The 22,762-nt window shown below is 46.5% G+C and overlaps 1 protein-coding gene across 1 annotated transcript in view; it reads left to right on the top strand.

Moving 5' to 3' along the window:
- Window positions 1-2,458: 2,458 nt before the first annotated feature.
- Window positions 2,459-22,762, top strand: part of ARPP21 (cAMP regulated phosphoprotein 21) — a 184,183-nt gene continuing 163,879 nt past the window's right edge. The window contains exon 1 of the mRNA XM_061464327.1: window positions 2,459-2,587. The gene's annotated coding sequence lies outside the window, so the exon portion shown is untranslated. The remainder of the gene's footprint in view (window positions 2,588-22,762) is intronic.

Raw genomic sequence — 22,762 nt, 5'->3', positions numbered from 1 at the left:
TGTGGGCTTCACTTGATCTTGCTCTCTTAAGGAGAGCTGTGATTTTCTTCCCCAGTGAGCTTGATGTCTTTGACAGAAACCAAACAAAGCAAGGATCAATTTAAAGTTAGTGGTTTGTATCAGTGGCTGCACGTGGTCACTTCACAGAGCGTGTCGCACCAGGCCAAAGCAGGCTTCCCATGTCCCAGCTTGGTGCCTATTATAAGGGTTAGAAGAAGTCAGTCTCAATCCACGTTCCTTAAGAGAACTGTTCCGTTCTTTAGAGGGCTGGATCGTGTAGCTTCATCCCTTGACATCTTTTCTCTGAAAGGCTGTAAAACAAAAAGAAAATTTTCCAAATCTCCCAATAATGCTCTGTGAAAGATGGAAACGTTAAAGATTTGTTTTAAAGGTTCAGTCTAAAGAGAGATGTTCTGGCTAAAGGAGAATATTGTTCTTAAACTGAATGACTCCAATGGTTAGTCAAGGAATAAGCAGACACTATTTGACTATTGCAGACTGGCAATAGGGAAAAGAAACAATGCAGCTAGTAGGGGAGGAGAGAACCTGCCCAGACCTTGGCCTGATCTATATATTGCTATCAACAGAGAGACTTGGCTGGGGAAATTAATCAAGTTTCTTTTCCCCAGGGATCAAAGGGGTTACTCAGAGGATGCAGGGATTCAGCTGTGTCACATCTTCTCTCTAATTTAGCTGTCTAGGGAGCCTCCCACGTTTGGCAGAAGTGGAAACATCCAATTTCAATTTATCTTCCTCAGACTGCAGCAGCTTTCCCCTTCAGAAGCCAGGGTCTCGCCGCATTTACTTTTGGTGTTTGTCCCTTTAATTCTGCCACGGTTTCACAAATGCTTCTGGTGTATTTTTAAATTTTAGCTTATAATCACTTTTTTTTTTTTTTTTTTAAAAGGCACCATCTGGTCCCTGACACGGTTTAAAATAACAATGCAGCCAGCACGAAGCCAGCAGTCAGACCTTTCACAGCCTAGGGCGAGAGTTTCTCCACCTCTCTTGCTCCACAAACGCTGCCACCGTTGGGTCCCGTCCCCTCCGGATAGGTCTTGCAGAAAGCAGGGCCTTGCACCTCTTGCTTTTCCATCCCTTTTGTCTAAAACAGTCATTTTATGGGAAGCAAAATGGATGCATCAGAGCAGTTTACAGCTCAAACTGTGCGAGATCTGCTGTAAGCTGCTCGGTCAGAGGCTCTGGAGTTGGAGCTCACGTTTGTATTTAAGCTGCCCTCTGGTGCCTGCTGCTGCTGCAGTGCATGCCTTCATCCCATTCCCTGGTGCCAAGGAGACCCCTGTGACATCCAGGGAGCAGAGGACATCACACGGTGCAAGAATTCCTTAAGAGAAGAAAACGTGGCCCAGTTCTGTGGGCTATTTTAGGCAGGGCAGGAACACGCTCAGTTCTCATTGCGGGGTTTGCTGGGCAGGAGGGTTGTCTGGATTTTGTTTTCTTATGACTCACTCACAGCACCAGCTTCTTTCACCCTCCTGCTGTATGCAGCAGCACCGTCTGTCATGGTGCTTTCCCAGTAAGGCACAAATCAAAGCACGCCACTGGGTTCGATGTGCAACTATCACCTGAGGCTCAGCCTGGCCTTTCTTTTCTGGCCATTGAAGGACCTGAGGTGGCTGGTGCTGGGGTAGCAGAGACAGTAAATGTGAACATAGCCTTTCCTATTTGCAGCCAGCAGTTTGGGAAGGACCAAAACCACTGCTGGAGGGAAAAGGAAAAGCAGGCTGATGTGATGAAGGAGAGAGGACTGTGCAGGGTTCTAGGACTTCTGTGCTGGTTCTGTTTGGTGGGATATTCGTAGGATCACAGAATAGTTTGGGTTAGAAGGGACCTTAGTGCTCATCTAGTTGCAACGGTCCTGCCACAGGCAGGGACACCTTCCAGTAGAGCAGCTTGCTCCAAGCCCCTCTGTCCAACCTGGCCTTGAACACTGCCAGGGATGGGGCAGCCGCAGCTTCTCTGGGCACCCTGTGCCAGCGCCTCAGCACCCTCACAGGGAAGAGCTGCTTCTTTATATCTAACCTAAATCTCCTCTCTGTCAGTTTAAAGCCTTGTCTTGTTGCTACAGCTGTAAAAAATCCCTCTCCAGATTGTTGTAGCTCCTCTTTAGGTACTGGAAGACTGTTAGAAGGTCTCCCGGAAGCTTTCTCTTCTCCAGGCCGAACAAGCCCAGCTCTCTCAGCCTTATTCACTCTTATTCCTTCCTATTTCTGCTTTCCTTTTAACTTAAGTCCAAGCTGCACAATTACTGCCCCGTAAGCTGCTCTGCGCCTGGATCCCATTCCCACTGTGCGTCCCTGGATGCGGGTGGCTAATATTAGCCGTGCAGCTGGTTGTCCCGGCTGGTGCCCTGTGACAGGTGCCGGCAGCCGCGGTGCTGGAATCCCGCCTGCTCCAATGCCGGCGCTGGCACCGGCATTCCCATTATATCAGGAAGGGCCGCGATGCCCTGGGCTGTCTGCGGGACATGGAGCAGGGTGGAGGGTGCCTGGGAAGGAGGGAGCCGTGACTCCTCCGGAGGGGAACGCAGGCAGCTCCTGGATGGGACTGCTGCTGTGCGGATGGGGTAAGGAGGAGGTCTCTGGCTGGCACCTTGCGGAGCTGCTCTTAGAGGAGGGAGACACACGCACACAAGCAAACGCTGAAAGCCAAGTGTCAGCACCGTGAGATGAGCAGATCCAGGTTGCATTTGCTTGTCTGTTGGCCATAGCTTTTTGGCGCTTTGGGTTCGCGCTCATTTCAGCCGGCGTTCTCTCATTTTGGAATGCTCCTGTGCAAAGTTACTTTCAGTTCCAGTGGGGATTAGATGGCGATGATGTGGTTTAATAACAAGCACGGGAGAGATAGAGGAAAAGACATCAAATGCGCTGACTGCTCTTGTGGGGAGGGGTAGTAGTGCTGTTGCTGTGCTCTGAAAGTATCTGATCTGTATGCTCAGGGACAACATCTTAGGGTCTCTCACATCCTTTTCTGCCTTTCTGTTCCCTTTTTGGTGCCTTTTTCCTTGTGAGGGTGCTGAGGCGCTGGCACAGGGTGCCCAGAGAAGCTGTGGCTGCCCCATCCCTGGCAGTGTTCAAGGCCAGCTTGGACAGAGGGGCTTGGAGCAAGCTGCTCTAGTGGAAGGGGTCCCTGCCCGTGGCAGGAGTTGGAACTGGATGAGCTTTATGGTCCCTTCCAACACAAACCAGGCTGGGATTCTATGATTCTATGGGAAAGGTCCAGCTTCACCCATGTCACTTGTCTCCAGGCATAGTCTAGGTCTAAATTTCTTCCAGAAGAGGCTTTTGGTTGAGGTCATTAATATTTGAACACAGTCATGATAATAGAAGGAGAAAATGCATTTTCTCAGTGCTAGGCGTGACAGTCACATATGGGGTCATGCCTCAAAGTGCACTCGGAGGCTCGCTCTTTACTGCAGGAACTGAAATATTTTGGGTGTTGTGAAATCCTTCCTGGGCTGATACCTCTGCCTGAGGACACTGTGCTGCTGGAACCCTATTGCAGTCCTGCTGCTCATGGCCTCTCCAGAGCCAGCTCCGCACCGGGGAGTTGATGTGGTTGGTTGGCAATGAGTACACTATGTAAACTATGCTAATCCCATCCAGCTCGTCATGCCCTGACTCGTGCTCCCAGCCAAACCTTTATCCAGCTCCCTCTTGGCTTTCCACCACCCACCCTCCTATGTTGCTAGATGAAGCAGATTTTGCAGCTCACACCAGTGCTTCAGCCATGCCCGAGCTGCAGCTTGCACCCAGGCATGGGCCAGCGCTGATGTTTTGCTGAAGGTTGCACATGCCAAGGTGCAGGGAAAATGCATGGCCATCTGTCACCGAAAGACATTTACGTGTGACGCTGAAAGTGCCTCTCTAAAGAGCCCACAGAGAAGCCATTTGTACATTTGGTGCTAGTTTTTAAATACAAGAGGAAAGTGGATTTCACTGCCACTAAACTCAGCAGCTGAGAGTCCCTCGCAGGAGGTGCTGCCATCTGCGTCCCTCGAGAGGCAATACTGTTGCCTTGCAAAGGTTCTTGTATAAATGAGCATGTTGATCTCCAGTGGCGCTGGGACAGGACAGCACATTAATAAAAATGGCTATTTATTCTTTTAGCCATTGTGAGAAAATGCTCACAGTGTTACAGAAGCTTGAGAAGAGCAACATGTTTCTCCCCCTTTGTATATGAATCAGTGAACTTGGATAGCAGTTAGAGGGCATATCCTAATAAGTGTTACAGTTGACCTTTCATATCCAAGCAGGTCGTGCAATTATTGCTGTATCTGCACTATTATTATTATTAAAAATATAATTATATATCATTTCATGAGAAACTGGCATTATGGTTTTAGGGGTTCCCATATTACATTATGCAGTACATTGTACTTACCCTCCCATCATTCCAGTAATTTCTTGGGCGTTTAGCTTGCCATGTCACTGCAACATACAGTGAGAAAATCCAGTTACAATTCCGAGCAGGATTGGAATCACCACCGTTACTGTAAACATGTTACCTGGTCAGAGCTACTCTAATTTGGTGTTAAGGAAATAGAAGAATATACTCTAATGATGTACATGCCTAGCTAGTGAGGAGGGCAATCCCTTTTTGCTGCTTCAACTATTACAAACGTTTACCTATGCGTATGTGTATGCATTTCAGTATATGATTTATTTAACATATAAAAGCATAAAGCTAGTGACTCATAAAACTGACCGTGTTAGCATGGATCCTGACACCACTCCTGGTAAAGCTGGTGGTAACTGGACATGCAAGCAAGGTATCCCTTGGTCTCATCTCACTTGTTATTGACAAACTTCACTGGCTAACTGGGGTAACAGTAATGTGTTCTTACTGTAAGTGATTACATTTAGATGTATTTGTCTTGAATCTAGATCTGTCTTAGATCTGTCTAATTTCCCTCGTTACTTTTCTGGTGAGTTCAGCCATCTCTCCCTTACTGCTACAGTGGCAACTGCACTTTTGCTTCAATTCCCACCCCTTCCCTGCAGTGAGGAAGAGAGTTTAGGTGAAAGCAGGCAGGTTGACATCTGCTACATTAAGAGGATGTTGATAGAGAAGGTGCTCCATTGAACCCTTCCCAACACATTGGCAGCCCCAGGTAGGTCAGGTGGTAATGGAAGAGTGATGAAACGGTGAAAAACAGCTCCCAGGCTCCCTGGTGGAGCCCTAAGCAGAGCAAAGGCCCAGGGAAGGAGCAGGGTAGGTGACTGCTGGTGATGGATGATGTTGAGATCTCAGAGAAAAATGATATAATAAATGACTGGTCTGACACAGTAGGAAATGTTTGCATAGAAGTGATGGGTAATAAATAAGATCATGTTGCCAGAAATCCTCCAGGCAGTGCTGGAGCAGAAATGCTTTCTGATTTTCTTTCTCTAAGGGAAAAAGGTAGGGAGGCAGGGACTCGTAATAGCCAGGCATGAATAGAACTGTGCTTGCTGCATACAGTTGGTGTAATCTAAGGCTGATCCAGATCCCAGTCAAGTACTGCTTCAGCTCTAGGTTCTCAGTTGTCACAGCTAAGATTACAAAGCAACTTCCCTTGTGGCTCGTCTCATGTCACTGTCTGGAGCTGAGGGCCCACTGCTGTATCCATGGTTAAAACATCCTCTTTCCTTGCACTTGTTATCAGGGCTGCCACAAAGATCAGGACAATCAGACAGTTTGCCCCAGGCATTGACTCATTATATGTGATACATGGTAATACATAGGAGAGGGCCACAGACTCAGCTGCTGCCCTGGAGTTTCCAAGCGTTCCTGTTTATTATTTTCTATGGCATTTTACTTCTTTTTTCTTTCCCATTTTTGTATGAATTTTCCTCTTGCTCTTTTTTGTTTGAATACTAGAAACCAGACCTGTGCTGCTGCTGCACTGGTCCGTTAGGTTCTCTGTGCTAGTTTGTGCTGGGTAGAGATATATTACCTGGATGAAGCATTGCAAAATAATAAAGACTTTGATTAAGGAATCTGTTAACTGATGTAGTGATCAGGAAGAGGTTGCTCGAGAGAAAGGTTAGCAACTATAACAACAGAGTGGGGAGAATACCCTGGCTGTATTTACACCATTACAAGGTAGCTTCAGAAGTCTTATCCACAGCCCCTGCAAGCAGTGGAACAACGTCCCCTCCTTTTCATTTTCCTTATAAACACCTAAGGAATGCATAAGAAATCTCAGCGTTGCTTTTCCTCCCTCCCCAGTCTGTGTCTGAGTGTTACTGAGCAGCCAGGGAATGAGAGTACTGACATTATCTGCCTGGCCTCAACCTTTAAGGTCCTGTACAATGCATTTCAAAGTGCTTTCTGTGGTTTGGGAGGGACTTCTTATGCTTTTTTCCCCACTGTGAATCCCACTCCGTGTAACAAAGCTCTCCTGCTGTCCATGTGCATGTGTTTCCATACATTTGTATTTATAGAAGCTTTGTCAGTTCAGCGCTGCCTCGTGCACTGGATTGCATGTCTCCTGTTTTCTCATCCATAAGTGTTTCTGGGACTTAAGACTTGGCAGGGAGGGAGGACTATTTTGGAATAGGCATGCAGTGACCTATGATTTGACTTACAGTATTAGGCAATGGCCCAACAGTTGCTGTATAGACCTACCGATGCCAACATTTGGAAAGTGATCTCTGCAAAACAAAGCAAAGCATTTTTTCCTGAGCATGTCCCGTAACTATGGTGGCTCAATGGGACTGGATAGAATCCTGCTATTTCCTTCGCTGCTGCAGTACACTGAGCTAAATCTAAGTGGATTTTAGGATTACTTGCTGTTCAGTACAGCATTGGCATCATGTTGATACCCTGGGTGCTCCCCTCCCCGTCATTAACTAAAGTGAGAGGTACCTCTGCGTTGCTCAGCTTCGGAGCCATCGGCTCCACAGTTCATCCTCATTTTGCTGTTTGGTGGGCAGAGTGAGGAGGTGACAGACTACATGTTCATCTGGTTGGGATCCTGGGGAGCAGCAGGGGCTCTGGGAAAGAAATAGGACACAAAGTACCAAAACCTTCTCTGCCTTCTACAGCTCCTCTTCTTCAAGCATACAATGGTTGGACTCGATGAGTAATGGTTGGATTCAATGATCTTAAAGGTCATTTCCAACCTAGTTAGTTCTATGATTGTAGTGCAGGACTTCTGACAACTGGAATATACAACATTAAATCCTGAAATATAGGTTCCATAATATTGCATTACATTCCATCCTCATTAATCCACTGTTCCTTAACCCCTGTATTTTTAATGATCAGTGATGACAGATAACACCAACAGGGTTAAATCTCGTTGGGAAGCAAGAGTACCCAGTTTTACATAGAAGAAAAAAAGGGAATGGAGGAAACATGGGGTGGGGGAGAATAGATAATCATATACAACACACGTTGGTTCCAACATCATCTTCATTTTAATTACCAGAACCTGTTTGAGAGATAAAGGAAGTTTCCCCAGAAGACAGTTATCCAATAGCAGTGGGTTTATCTGGTTTGCTACTGTTGTTTTTCCTTGTAGATTCTCGATGAATAGGGTTACCCCCACTTCACAGATAAGGGATCCAACCTCTTGAAGATCAGAGCAGTCAGAGGGGAGCACCAGGTCTGCTGCCACCCATGTTATTGCTGTGTCCTCTTTGACTTCCCGAAGGACATTTTTACAGCCACCCATAACACTGCTTCTCATTGCAGGCTCCAAACAGCACACACGTATCTGGGGGTTGAATTTCAGCCCTTGCAGCTCTCTCTTTTTGCTGACAGTGCAGTAATGAGCTGAAACAGCACGCTATTCCCAGGGCTGCGTGGACATTGCTAATGCCCATGAATAAGTAAAGCTTATTTGTCATGACAAGGTGATACTTGTATATTGTGCCAGATCTTATGGTGTTAAACAAGGAAATCTCTGCTGATTCTCATTTCACTTAGGAAAAAGAAATACTGAGGAGGAAGAAAATCAATGTTTTCAAGCTGGGAACATGTATTTTTCAGGTTCTGAGAGAGACCGGAGGCTAAATACAAAGCCTCACATAACAATTAAGTTTGAGGAATTCTGCCTTGAAATTAAAACCCTTTCCACACTTCACCACACAGAAGAAGATCAGAAACTGGAAAGCGCCTTGTGACAAACGGTCAAATGCAGCACAGGGCTGGTCATGTTGGTGCCCTGGGTGCTCCCCTCCGCATCATTAATTAAAGTGAGAGGTACCTCTGCACTGCTCAGCTTCAGAGCCATCAGCTCCACAGTTCATCCTAATTTTGCTGTTTGGTATGCAGAGTGAGGAGGTGACAGACTACATGTTCATCTGGGTTGGGATCCTGGGGAACAGCAGGGGCTCTGGGAAAGAAATAGGACACAAAGTACCTAAAACTTCTTTCCTTTCTGCAGCTCTCTCCTTCAAGCATCGAGGGTTTTAGGAGCAGCTTCCCAAATGGTGCAGCATCCCGACCATCCTATTTGCTAGACATTCTCTCATGAATTTGTCTAGTCCCTTTTAGGCTTATTTTATACTTCTTGGCCTCTGCAGCATCCTGTGGCAGTGAGTCACAAGTTAATTACACCTTGTGTGAATAGGTTCAGTGCTGCGCTGGAAGTGGCAATTAGTGCTTGCGGTGGTGATGCTAAGAGACATTTTCCATGTGAAATGTACTTTTCATCAGCGCTACCCCATGATGGGGGGCTGCCTGGAGATAAGGGTTTCAAGGGGAGAAGGGGTTCATGCCAGGCACTGTGTCGCCGATGAGCAGGAGGAGGTGGCTGGGTACTGTCAGCGTGGTTCCACACACCTCCTGCTACCTGGCACTGAAGCGATTAAAAACCCCTGTTTCTCTCTGAACCCCAGCTGCTGATCTGGTTCACTGTGGCCACATGGAATGCTTGAGTTTTGGTTTTGGAGGCTTTGAATTAAGCTGATGTCTGTGAATGAGCGTGTGTGTGTGTGTGCTTGTGAGGAAGAGTCGGAGGAGCACGACCAGGAGTTCCTGCTCACCTATGTAGACAGGCTGAGGGAGTTGGGCTTGTTCAGACTGGAGAAGAGAAGGCTCCGTGTTCCTTGTCTATCTCTCAGTACAGCCAGGTAGATGGGAACCAGCAACACAAAGTCATTTGGCCCCATCAAATGGAGCAAGAGATTTCACTTAGTTGCATTTGGGGCTTTTACTTAGGCTGCACATTCCTACGACAGGATAATGTTGTGTAACTTAGAGCATGGGCACAGCAGATGTCAGGTTGAGCTTCCAAATTCTGTTCTTCCAAGGGCACATATTGACATAAATGGGCAATGGGGTTTTAGAGTAGCAGCTATCTAAAATGTAGCCCTAGCTAAAGGAACAGGAGATCTGCTGGAGTAGTGGGAGGTATTAAACTCCAGGTGTAAAGAAGACCTTGCAGGTAATCATCACGGTGCATATTAAGAATGAAAGGAACTCCAAGACTTTAAAGATCTGTTGGGAAATTGTGAGGAAGAAAGGATGTTCGCATTTGATATTAGTGCCAGAGAGTCTTTAATATCCCCAAAGCATCTGATTAATAACCATAGCATCAGACCTCAGGAATGCAAATTTGGTAGCTCTTTAAGATGAAAGCTCCCTCTCTGCATGCTTTTCTTTCTTGCATGTTTCAAACCCATTCATGTTCTAGCAGGTAACAGTGCTTTATCCTGAAAGTAAGGGTTCACTGAGGAACAAACTGTGCGAAGTCTGTTCTCAGACACCAAAATTAGAGAGAAAATACCATCTGTCTTCTCTTCAGCCTACTCTCCTTGGCCCCAGTAATGCCTTCTAGTGGAAAAACAGTTGTGAAGCTCTTAACACAGAGCAGTGCACCCTAACACTGTGATTTTTGTGCACAGAGGGACCGCTGCATGTCCCTGGAGGAGGCAGCTGGAAGCCCCATTCCCAGCCGGATGGGGAAGATGTTCTTGCTGCCTGCACTGCTTGGGCTTGGTGGATCTCTTCTTCCATGGCATAGGGTGTCATTCCTGAGAGCTTTCTCCTTGTCCTGTGACAGCAATCAAATTGACAGAGCTTTGGCAGCAACAGGGACTCATTTCAGGACGAAACCCACTGGAGTGCTCATTGTCACTTCAGCATCATCTACCTTTTCTCCCAGTCGAGGTGGGTATTTTGTCATGACAGGGCACAGGCTGCTCCCTGCACATACAGACTCTATACCTGGCAGCTCCTGCCAGAAGCTTTGCAGCTGGTCATCTTTTGCTTCTGACTTCTTCTTAGTCTCCTCCTTGTCCTTAATGGCTTTCTGGGTTTTGGAGACCAGTTACACAACACTGCTTCGTTTCCCCTCCTCCTGAGCAAACTTCAAGGCCATGGAGCAGGGGGAGGACAGAGCGATGCGCTGAGCCGCCTTTGCCCATCCACTTGTGGCTGGGGTGGGAGAGGCACGGTTGGTTTGAGACCGCCAGGGGTTTGCTGCCAAACTGAATTTGTCATAAACTGATTATTGCAAAGTGCTCTTGGCAGAGGGAGGTTTAACACCTTTCTAACAAGCTCAGCTCAGCACAGCCCGTAAGAGGGATGCTGTCATAAGAATAATCCCCTTCTGGATCCTTGGCCAGGATTTGGGATTTGCCGAGAAACTGCTTCCACCCCAGTTCCCTCTCCCATGAGTAAACCTGCTTAAGGAAGGGTTTTTTTCACAACTATTATTGGTGCAAGCATAAGAAGCCTTTTCAGCTGGTGCAAAGCAGCTTTCCTCCACTGATTTCAGTACCCTGGGTTACTTTAGTACTAGGGGGGTGATGATCTGATTCAGACACAGTTGATGAAGTTGAAGGTAATCTATCCTCAGTGTCTTAGCATTTTCCTTCAAGGGCAGACAGGGAAAGGAGCTGGCTGAACTACTCAAACAATTTATCTGACAATTTCTGCCTCTTATCTTCTGGTTGCAAAATACTCCTCCAAAAAGCTTTTGGTTTCTAAGGCATTTATTCTTCGTTTTGTGTCAGTGGGTTATAAAATAGGTAGGTAAATTTGGTTCCGGAAGATCCCTGTAGCCTGACGACTGTCACCCTACAGGCAGAGAGAGACCACTTCCAAGGAAGCAGAACAGCCCTCTACCTACAGGGGAGTTCCTCTGCTCATTCAGATACATGTGCTAAGTGGACAGAGTCCCTTGAATATACTTAATGCACATGAATGTGCAGGAAAGGAGTAACAGAAAACAGATTGCAGTTGAAGCAAAGCTGCTATTTGCAGTTAGCCCAAATCATGTTTAGAGCTCAAAAAATACACACCAAGTGTATTAGTTTGGATGAACTACATCCCTTCAGTTTAGCTGCTGGAGGCTGTGACCACTCAGGTGCTGTGGTTCATGGTGATGCCTTGATGGGAACTCCAGTCAGGTAGTCTGGGAGGGGTAGGTAGGGATCTCATGGTGTGAACACATCTGCTTGGCAAACCTGGCAGGATAGGTGCTTTAAAACAATAATCATTCATCCTTTTAACCCCTCCACCCGTCAGATCACCTTTCTAGCAGGCACTCCTAGCTTAAAAGAGAGAAGTACCTTGGCAATAGCAACAGGGGGAGAGCGTGTCCTCATTTATTACTGTATTTGCTTTGCCTTTCCTTCCTATTTAGACCATTAAAACGTGGCAGGGCTTCACACATTCCGCTGACATAGATGCAACAGACAGCCCACACTGCTCCGGAAGAGACACATTTATGGAAGCTCCAAGGAGTAGAACAAAGGCACAAGGACAGCAGCAAGCCCTTGTGTCGAATAATCCGTGCAGTAAACGGGACACACGCGGGTAACGCGGTCACAACTTAAAATGATGCCATCTGTTTAGGAACTGTGAATGGTTTTGATCTGCCCCTGAAATGAGAAAAGAAGTAGGAGGACCGAGGCTTTGATTCTCTGTGGTGGTGCAAACGAGCAAGACGCTTCCAAATGTCCAAGCAGAGCCTCTTCTGTTCGGGAGAGGGTGGCTGTGCTGCTCCGTGGAGCAGGAGGGGAACTGGGTTCACATTTACAAGAGCGGTGTGTTGTAAAATGACTTAAACCCGGTGCCAAATCCTCTCAACAAAAGCTCTGTTGAGCGCTTTCAGCTGAGCACTGCAGCACACAGACATTATCTATAGCAGTAGGAGTTCTGGGGTGTCCTGGGTTCAGCATTTCTCCTTCTCAGTAGCTGGTGCAGTGCTGTGGTTTTGAATCTCAGCCTGGGAACAGCGCTGATAACACCGATGTTTTAGTTGCTGCTCAGTAATGTTTAGTCTGACCAAGGACTTTGTGAGTCTCATGCTCTGCCAGGGAGGAGGGGAAGCCAGGAGGAAGCAGAGACAGGACCTGACCCAAACTGACCAAAGAGGTATTCCATACCACAGCACATCATGCCCACTATAGAAACTGGGGGGTTACTTGGAAGGGTTAGATCACTGCTCGGTCGGGCTGGGTATCGGTCGGTGGGTGGTGAGTGGTTTTATTCTCTCCCCTTGTTATTTCCCTTATCATTATTATCATTGGTGGCAGCAGCAGTGGTTTGTGTTATACCTTAGTTACTGGGCTGCTCTTATCTCAACCCGTGGGAGTTACATTCTTTAGATTCTCCCGCCCATCCTTCCAGGAGCTGGGGGAAGGAAGGGGGGGGAGTGAGACAGTGACTACGTGGTTCTAAGTTACTGACTGGACTTAAACCATGGCATGGGGTTAAATCAGAAAATGCATATCATGAAAAACTCTTGTTTCAGTCAAATAATTCATAAATATTAAGGATAGTACTTTGACATGATAAATGATACTGAAAATCACTGTGTGGTAGGAGAGGAGAAATGGCAGCTGTGAATGTGCTGTACTTCAGTGGCCAAAGACTTTGGCAATAAAAATTCATGTATTCATTGTTTTAACAAGAAAAACTGTGTTTAATCTGGTCCTAACATTTCAGCTGTTGTGTAATAGGCAAGTAATGAAGAATTTTAAACAAACAAGAGAGCCAGAATAATCAACTGCTAATGTTCTCCTGGCATTCCAGGGCCTAAAATACCAGCAAAGATGGATAAATGTAGGTTTCCTCTTCTGGAGATAGGAAAGTAAAAAAAGAAGGAAACTCAAACCATATAGGGTTTTACAAAAACATGGGGGAAAAAAAGTTCATTTTAGTCTGGAGAAAAGATTTTTCCTGTCTGATTTTCTCTTTCAATTAATTAGAGAGGGGAAAAAGCTGCAGTTGCAAAATGTGATGGTTTCATAAAAAAAAAAATCATTAAAAAGCCCTTTCTTCTTTGAGCAACATAGCAACTTGTAAACAGCAGCACATGAAGCTGCCCCACGATAACCAAGCCTTCTGTTGCTTCGCTGCAAACCCACCTGGATCTGCAATGTAGCTTTGGAGAGATGCGTCCGTGCAGCCTCCTCTTTGAACCAAGAGTCTTGTTTCCTTTGGTGAGAGCTGGGTGAGGAAGATTCTGGCACGTTTCACTTCCTGTCATACCTCCCTCCCAACCCTATATATATGTATATACACACACACATATATATATGCCTGTATTTTCATATATGAATGCATTTTGAACCGTCCTTCAGAAGGAAAGGGCCTTTTAAGATGCAGATGTCAGGATCTGCCCTGCCTGGGACCTACACACCATGATTTTCCTGCATTGAAGGAGAGGGTAACATCAAAGATGCTCTTTCTCTTCATCCACAAATGTCCTTACAAGGAGTTCATTGCCAGAGCAGAGACAACAGGGTTGTGAAAGGGAGTGCAACTGCAGTGCTTTTCATAACCTGCTATTCATCCTCACTGCTTTCTCCCAGCCTTCTCCCTGTCCCCTACCAGGGACTGGGGACACGGTGCCTGTCTGGAGTCCCCCATACACGTCAGGTGAAGCAAGGAGCATAATAACATACCCCTCCACTGGGAAAGCAAAGCAGACAGCAATGTGGTTCTTCAGGTTCGCTCTGGTCTTTTTGCCTTTGTTAACACAGATACCAGATTGGGGGGGGAGAGCTCCACGTTTACATCAGAGAGAAAAGCCTAAGCATTGTTTTCAGTCTGAACTGGGAACAAGAATGCTCTTGACTTTCTCAAGGCACAGAATTCTAAGGATTCACTTAACATCCTATTTTACTGGCTTTTCGGTGCGGAATGTATTTTCTGTATTCTCCTGTGTTACGGCAGTAGCACACAGCGCTGGTTTCCCTCTTCCATTTGGTCTTTTCTGCCATAGCTGAAATACTCATTTTAATGAATTCTTTTTTTTCATCATAAGAGCAGCTGTTACTCGGTGTCGACTGGCACGTTTTAGCATCATCGCTTGTAGATCACGGAGCTCCTTTTCTACATTATAGCTGAAAGTATCTTCCACTCTGCTTAAGCTTTTCTGTAGGTGTCTATTTAGGTACCATACATTTGGATTTATATCTGTTTAAAAAAGGAGGCTCTCTAGTTTAGTTTTCACGGCATTATTTTGTTAGACCGTATAATCCAGCATCAAACATTTCTTTAGACACATGCCTTGCCTAGTTTCAGTCAAAGCATTCCTCTGCTTGGAGGCATCAGGCAGACCCCTTGGGCAATTTGTGTCTGGTTGAGAGATATTAATGCTTCTGTCTGATCCAGTGGTGTTGTTTTCCTGGGTTTCATCTTGCTGTGGCATTAAGGTGGTAAATGCAACAAGTGTTGATGAACGAGGCGCTTGCAGAGCCAAACAGCAACCCCACAGCCGTGAGAGCAGAGTGACGTGATACAGAGACAAGAGTCATCTTTTGATCCATTAATACATACTTTGTGTGTACATATAGGCTGCTGTACGGTGCAGTCTCATTTACCAGCTGGCTATATGACAAATGTGGTCTCCCTGCCATCTCTGACCTGTGCCTCTGGAAAACGAGCTTTTAAAGCCATGATCTCTCATTTATCCTGCCCAGTTTGCTACCAGAGGATGCTGCATGTATGCATGGTGTCATCATCTGGTAAACAAATTGGTTTTGCAGTTTGGCCAGCATCATTAGTTAATTAGAGCCCGGCTATTTCGGCACCTGGAACAAGCAGTGGGAATTGAAATTCTTCTGATAAAAGGATTTATTTGTAATGAGTCTTGCCCCATAATGAGCTCCAAACGGGGGACACTGACCATTACCCGATGACTCACAGCATTACCTAAAAAACAGAGCCACATACTCAGTTTCATAAGGTTTATATGCACTCGGTGAGAGCATGGATTCTAGAAACAAATACCTGGGCTCCAGTTTTTCTGTTGCGTTATATTTGATGCAGTCCTCCTCTGCCTGCGAGTAAACAGGCAGGACACAGCAGGCTCTTTATTTTCTCTCTTTTTTTTTTTTATTGCTCTTCCCCTCCACAGCTTCCAGAGGAAAAGAAGCTGAGTTTTTAATATGGTGAGGACGCTCAGCCCTTTTCAGCTGGGAGATGTCAGAAGCAGCTGCAGACCTAAATGAAAGGAGCTCATCTCTGAAGATTTGCTATGCTGTAATAAATGCAGGTTTCTGCTGGCGAGCTGCTGATGGCCCTTTAATGTCACCAGCCGTGCTCGGAGGCGCTGCGAGGCCTCCCCTCCCTCCCCAGCCCCAGCAGCTCCCTTCCCTCTCGCTGCCCACCCAGGCTCAGGATTTCATCCTGGGAAGGCAGCGTTCAAGGGCTGTGCTGAGTGTGAAGGAAAGGGCCCTGCCTGGTTTGATGCTCCAGCCAGCAGCATCCCTTCAGCTCAGTGATGTGCGCCTTCACTGGCATTTGCTTTAGACATTTGGCTCCCTGAGTCACGTTCGTGCGCTGTGCAGCATGGGGGATGCTATCTATTTATGTTGTTTGAGTAGCATATGCTAAGCAAGGAAGAATGCATTTTTCCCCTCTCCTTGTGATGTATTTTCCCAGTGAGAGGTACGCAGTGTGTTAGGATGAAACCCAAGAACTGCCTTGCAGCCTCCAGGTCCCTGCTCTTTTTGTGCTAATCTGTGAGCATCAGCATCTGCCAGTCTGGAGACTGGCAAAGTGTTGAGAGCATGACAGATTCCCAAAAAAACACATTTACAGCTGGGGAGGTGAGGACAGCGTATACGGAGCTCAGTACGAGGATCTCACAGTTTGAAGGAGGCTCTGGAAAGCTGTCTGGATGTAGTGTGACTGCAGTTTAGAAACCTTAGGAAGCCTTTTCTCTCTGAAGTTTGAGAGACGTCAAGTGGAGCCGTGCTGTGCTTCACCATGGGGTACAGGAGGTGTAGTGCTGTGGGCTGGTGGGTGAGACCTTGGGAGATGGGGGAGCGGGACTGATGGGTAAACCAGGCACTCCCTGGAGCTAACGTGGAAGAGCTTGGGCTATCAGATGCTTGTAATGGCCAAGAGAATCACCTTGAGGCAAGTGGGCATGTGCAGACAGATGATAAAACCACAGGGTAGTTTGGATTAATTAGAGATTATCACAGCTGAAAGGCAAGAGTACTGTTCATTGGTGGGTACCAATGGGACTAAACTCAGCATATAAAACCCCAAATCTCTCTGACAGAGGAAGAAAGAGACCAGTTGTTCAGATCCTTCTCGGCTGAACAGAGTACAGGGATGTTCCTAGGCATTGATGAAAATATGGGTTGATAAAGAGCCATATAGAATTTATGGGACCGTCGTGACTGTGGCACTTGGAGTTGTGTGGGAGGCTTTGGGGCTGGCAGGGTTGCTAAAGCTCACTGGTTTAAGGCAACAATCCCAGTTGCAGAGGGATGCTGGTGGTTTGGAAAAGCCATGGTTTCAGGGACAGCAAAGGATATGGTACGAAAAGCAGCTGTAGGTTTGCAGCAGTCTCCGTCAACTGAGCTGACTGAAGTGAGAACACACATGGTGAGGAGGGGTCCCACAAAAAGGCATGCAGGCTACTGTAAAAAAGAAGCATCAGATGAGCCAGTGGTGATAAACCCCATTTCCATAAGGCAAGTAATGCCCTGGTAAGCTCTGAACCCTGCAAGTCAGCCCAGACCTGCATGTGAGACCAAGCAGCAACCAGTGAAGACAGAAGTAGTCTAAAGGAGTCTGAAGGAAGGGACTGAAGTGGTGGGAAGGTCACCCATGTACCCATGGCCAGCAGGTACAGGGCAGTTCCTTCTCACTGCAAAAGATGTCTTGGGAAAAAGCTCATTTTGTTTTATTGGCTCCAAGTCCTCACCTGAGCTGCCCAAGCTCTCGGCTGGTAGATGTAGTGCTATAAAGAACAGAATCAGCAACCATCAGTATAATGAAACATCACTTTGTCCACAGCTTGGAATATCGCAGTAAAAGAGCACCAAAAAGCGAGGTGCTCTGACTGACGTGGTAACTGTTAACATTGGGAAGTCATTTTCTGTCTTGCATTTCCCTCGCGTATTTTTATTTCAGATGCTGTTTTTACATCAGTTTCATCTTTTTTCCCAGACATAAATAGTCCCTTAATAAGACTTTAGCTGTCCGTTTTCTTCTGAAGCTGCTCATTTGTTCTTCTTCTATTGTAGGCAGCCTGTTTGTAGCTAGGATATGCCAAGAAAATAAAATGGTCTTTTTGCTCCTTTTTCCCAGCATGTTACCTAGCTGTCCCCAAAATCTCATTGCTCTTTAATACTGAAGATTTCAATGCAGAGAGAGATAAATAGAAGAAGCTAAAAGCGCCTTTCTATGGGGCTGTTTGCCATTTGGCACGAGGCTCAGTCTGAGTCAGTGTTTAATGTGTTTGCTGATCATCGTTCTGGCCTGGATAGTTTAAAATAGGTGTTATCTATTAAAACATGAGAAAGAGGGGGAAGCCAAAGGAGAATTCACGCTGAAAGGTGCTGAATGCTTTTAAAACCTTATTATTCCTTTTAAAACAAAGAGCCTGGGAAGCTGAAAACGTCCACAGTTACGTTAAATGCAAGGAGAGGCTTTGGAGTGCCAGTTTACCAAATACACGCAAAATCCAGATGTAATTCATCCCTCATATTGCAGCCAGGATGAATTCATTCCAAGAGCTATACAGAAACCTTTAATCCCCTGCTGTGACTCGGACCAGCGAACAGCCAGGTGTATTAGATGGGTCACGCATTATAGACTGGGGGTGCTTTCAGCCTGAAGTGCTCTCAGTGACCTCCTTGTTGCCAAGTGGTTTGTATGGTACTGTCCTCATGAGCAGCCGAGGTAGTTCATTCAGTGTAGAATATCATGGGCATTGGGCAATAGTGACATGTTTTGTTGTTTGGTTGGGGTGCTTTTTCCTGTTTCTTTTGGGTATTCCAGTACTCCCGTAGCAGTGTGAAATTCCTCTTTATTGTGGGAATGGGGTGTATGTATATCGGAAGCTGAAAAGGAAAAATGAACCTTTCTGGGGTCTCTGTGTATCCTCTATATTTGTATTTTCTGTATTCTCTGTATTTCTCCATATTTTCCCATGAGCAGCAGGTCAAGGGAGGGGATTCTCCCCCTCTGCTGTGCTCTGGGGAGACCCCCCTGCAGCCCTGATCCAGCTCTGGGGCAGCAGCAGAGGAGGGACGTGGAGCTGTTGGAGCGAGGCCAGAGGAGGCCATGGGGATGCTGCGAGGGCTGGAGCAGCTCTGCCCTGGAGCCAGGCTGAGAGAGCTGGGCTGGGGCAGCCTGGAGAAGAGAAGGCTCCTGAAGGGGAGACCTGAGAGCAGCTCCAGTGCCTGAAGGGGCTGCAGGAAACCTGGAGAGGGGCTTGGGACAAGGGATGTAGGGACAGGCCAAAGGGAATGGCTTTAACCTGCCCGAGGGGAGACTGAGGTTAGAGATTAGGCAAAAGCTCTTCCCTTTGAGGGTGCCCAGAGAAGCTGTGGCTGCCCCATCCCTGGCAGTGTTCAAGGCCAGGTTGGACACAGGGGCTTGGAGCAAGCTGCTCTAGTGGAAGGTGTCCCTGCCCGTGGCAGGGGTTGGAGCTGGATGAGCTTTAGGGTCTCTTCCAACACCAACGAGGCTGTGATTCTATATAGATTATTAAAGGAGTAATACAGCATTACTCAACATGGATTTCTTACCGGAGCAGGTTTGTCCGCTCCCCCAGTGGGGTCCTGTGCAGGTGTATCACACTTGAGCCAACAAATAACAGTGAAAAAAGAAAAAGCTGTCCGTCTTCAATAGCTCATTTTCTGTTAGAATTCATGACGGTTCAAAAAGCCACCAAATGCCCCCAAAACACCCACCCTGACCAGCACTGGGAATTTGGCTGTGGGCAGGGAGATGGGCAGAAGAACATCAGGCTCCATGTTGTGTGCATGGGTTTGGTAGGACAGCTATTCCCTGTGTGAGTGATTCCCAGCTTTGCTTTCTTGTTTTCAAACTTGGTCTCCAAAGGAAGTGTGAGAAATAGAAGAGGTCACATATAAAATACCCAGGTAAAGTGCTGCTGGGTGAGCTCTTTCATCCTCTCATCCATCCTTTCATAAAACCTGAAGGATACATCTGTGTTCTGCTGGCAGTGCAATAATGAAATCGGCAAAGGCTGATGCTGCTGCACGGATCTATCGCTCACAGTAAACATCTGAAAGGCATGACTTCTCTGCAGTAAATGAGGCTGTCAAAGGAGGCCACTTCCAACAAATCATACTAAATTATGGCACGAAAAAGTATTGCAGATTAGCTCCTTTTGGTTCATTCAGTGCTTAACGGCTGGTCTTGAACGGCAGGCATGGAGTTGAGTAGTGTTAGCTATGTAAATACAGGGGAGATGTCCTGAGACCCCTTCTTCCGCTGCCTCTCCTGCGCCTTATAAATGCAAGGCAGCTTCAGTGTGTCTCCAAAGAGGCTGGCAGCAAGAGCTGGAGCAGGCTCACGGTGGCTGTGGCACGTGGTGCTCTTCACTGTGCTCCCTCTTTGTGGAGGCATGGTGAGCACTTCCCTTTTCCCTCATCTCACTGAAGCCATTCAGGCTGAAAAGCTGTTTTGCTCTTTGCGTATCGCTGTGAAAACCGGCACAAAAGTCTCTTTGCTTTATGGCATTAGCAGCCATCCATCCCTCTGCTCTGCCCCCAGCCTTCCTTGCAGCCTTGGTCAGGGGAGGTCAGCCCCCTCGCCCTGCTCGCAGCACATACCAAACACCATTCCCAGCCCTTGTTTCCATTGGTGTCCTGATCAGATGGAGGAAAACCTCGGTAGAAAGCAATTATTAGTATCTGTGGAGTGAATGATTAGTATTTATAGTGCCTCTGGCAAGCTCTGCCTTTTTAAAGGAAGTGCCAATAATTAGTTATGGTGGTTTAATTAGAGAGAGCAATCTGTAATTAACAAAGGGATGCTGTATTTTATATCTGACTTTTATTATTTTTACTAATCAGCAGTACTTCACAGACGTTATGCTCAGTTCCTTGTAATGCTCTTTTGCATATTTTTTCCACTTCGAGGTGGAATAATTGAGTAAAATATTTTTATCCTGTTTTTAAGACACAGTCAGCCTGATGGGGAGATGCTGGCCGTGTCATATTGGTGCTTGTGGCAGTGGTGTACAAATTACTTTGGGTGCTCTCGAGCAGAAGTGAATTTCAGTTCCTCTGCTTTAAGGTTCAGTGCTTTTGCTGCTTCTGTGATGTAAGTCACCTCCTGAACTTAAAGCATATAAGCTCTATAGAAACTGAGTTCACTATCCAATTGCTTCCCTTGACCTAAGTGGTCCTTCCTATTAATTGACCATGTAGACATTGCTGCGCAAGAATTAGCCTCATCAATGTGTAATTGACCCCAGAGAAAATATTCATCAGCTGTTGTTTATATTTGTTTTATGGTTAAAAACCCCCATACTAATTCACCTCAAATGTAGTTTTCTGGTGAACTCAGATATTCTTCACGATGGCAACTGTATATCCCAAATGACCAGTTTGAATGCGAAGTATAATTTGTTCTAGCAAATGGTTGTTCTTCATGCCTGGATAGCTGGAATTGGTATTAAAACCTGATAAGGACCGAGTGGTGATACCCGAGTAGCTTTCAAAGGGCCTCTATTTCTCTGTGTTTTCCTTTGGAGATGGATGTGTTCAATTCCAGCTGCCTCGCTCAGATTGACCGTGGACAGTAACTTCCTAAGGGACGTATATGACCATTTGTCTGTTTGTGCGTGCTTTAGAGGCAGCAGAGCCAAACAGGGCCTGAGGATCCTATGCTCCGTCAATAGGTTGCCTTGCTTCAAAAGCTGGCAGAAAAATTCCTGAGCAGCTTCACACTGTTGGCATTAGCAGTTAACACCCTTCTTGTGCATGACAGAGCATGTCAAAGAGGTGTATGGCCACCTAAGATCACTGCGAAAACAGAGTGAAACGATTCAAAGCTGTCAGTACCACAGGATTCATATTCGCTCCTTCCTGTTCTGTCCTGCACTCACCGTGCAACCTCTAAGCTGATAGCCCCCAGACTTCAATTTTCAGGCTGGGTCCCTCGACACGTCTGCAGTCCTCACAGCTCTGGTGAAGCCTGATGGGGAGGTTGTAGCTGCAGCCTTAGTCTGAATATTAATGGATGTGGGGTTGGTGTACATGGGAAGGGGGAGGAAGATGTTTCCTTCGAACCAGAGATGCCTCTGGCCAGGTGAAATTGGTGTGAAAAAGGTCCTGCAGTTTGGTGGCAGAAACAGCAACGTGGCCTCTGCCTTGGGGTGAAAGGCACACATGCACACTGTGCATCCACCCTGCCTTCACCGTGGAGGACAAAAAGCCTTTAACCTTTCCTCCTGTCTCTTCCTCCTCTTCTGCCTTTCCTCCCTCCTTCCCACAGCTCTGCATCTGGTTGTAATTGCCATTGTTTGTTTTGAAGGCATTTGGGAAACTTTCAGAACAAAGAAACTAACATCATTATTTTACATCACTATTCTGCACCAGCCTTAAGTTCCTTATTAATTCTTAAAGTTTATTTGTCTTTTGAAAGTGTAGCCAGGGATGAGGATACCCACATCACCCATAAGCTGAACCTTCTTTGATGCCCCCTAGTCACCTTCCCTCCCACCTCCCCTCCTACCTAGTGATTCAAAACAACAGAGACCTTCCTCGAGGGGAGCGCTTACCTGTGCTTAATTAGAGATTTGAGGATAGCTCTAAATGCTTTCCTAAATAGGAATCATCATCAAGTGAATCACAGCCTTGTGAACATCCCTGGCAGGGGAACATTAGTTCTGAGGTTTCCAGATGGTTAACCATGCCCTTGTTTTGAGCTTCACTGAAGAGGGCATGAAAAGAAATCACAGCTAGAAATGCTAGTGCTGGTATTTCTTTCTTTTCTTTGGCTATTCTGTGCATGCAGGTTCACGATTCTCTCAAAACTTGAGTCAGTGAACGCTGGCATTTCACTAAAAAGGAAGTGCATTGTTGCATCAATGCATGTGTAGCCCAACCCCAGTTTCTAGGGTAGCAGAGAGAAGGTCTCGGAGGTCCCTCTTACTTATTGTTGCTGAAGGGAAAAATGGGAAGGTAGAGGGAAAGGAGCAACAGATTAAAAAAGAAAGAATTAAGAATCTAATAGCAGTGAAAGCTCACTGCCCAGGCCATGCCTCTTGCTGTGTTTGAATGATTTTTCTTTGTAGACAGCTTTGCATGCCACTGTATTTAGACTCCCTTTAATAATTGAGCCGTAGCGATGGAGCTCAGCAGTCAGAACAGGCAGGGAAAATAGCATCCTGGAGAAACCCTGCACCAGGGTAATAATTTAAATCAAAGCACATTACACTGCGCTCCTCTTTCCCCCCTCCCCTGGAAAGGTGAAATGCTGCAGCACACTGAGCACAGGGGGAAATGAAAACTGGGCAAGTTTACATCCCGTAATAAAATCCATCGAGAGAGTTTATGTGTTAGAT

This window comes from Pezoporus flaviventris, unplaced genomic scaffold (genome assembly GCF_033815535.1).
Source record: "Pezoporus flaviventris isolate CSIRO_AGI_PZ_B2104156 unplaced genomic scaffold, CSIRO_AGI_Pfla_v1 ptg000037l, whole genome shotgun sequence".
In the NCBI taxonomy this organism is placed as follows: domain Eukaryota; kingdom Metazoa; phylum Chordata; class Aves; order Psittaciformes; family Psittacidae; genus Pezoporus; species Pezoporus flaviventris.
Note: the sequence above shows the minus strand (reverse complement) of the source record. Positions and strands in the feature narration are given on the sequence as shown.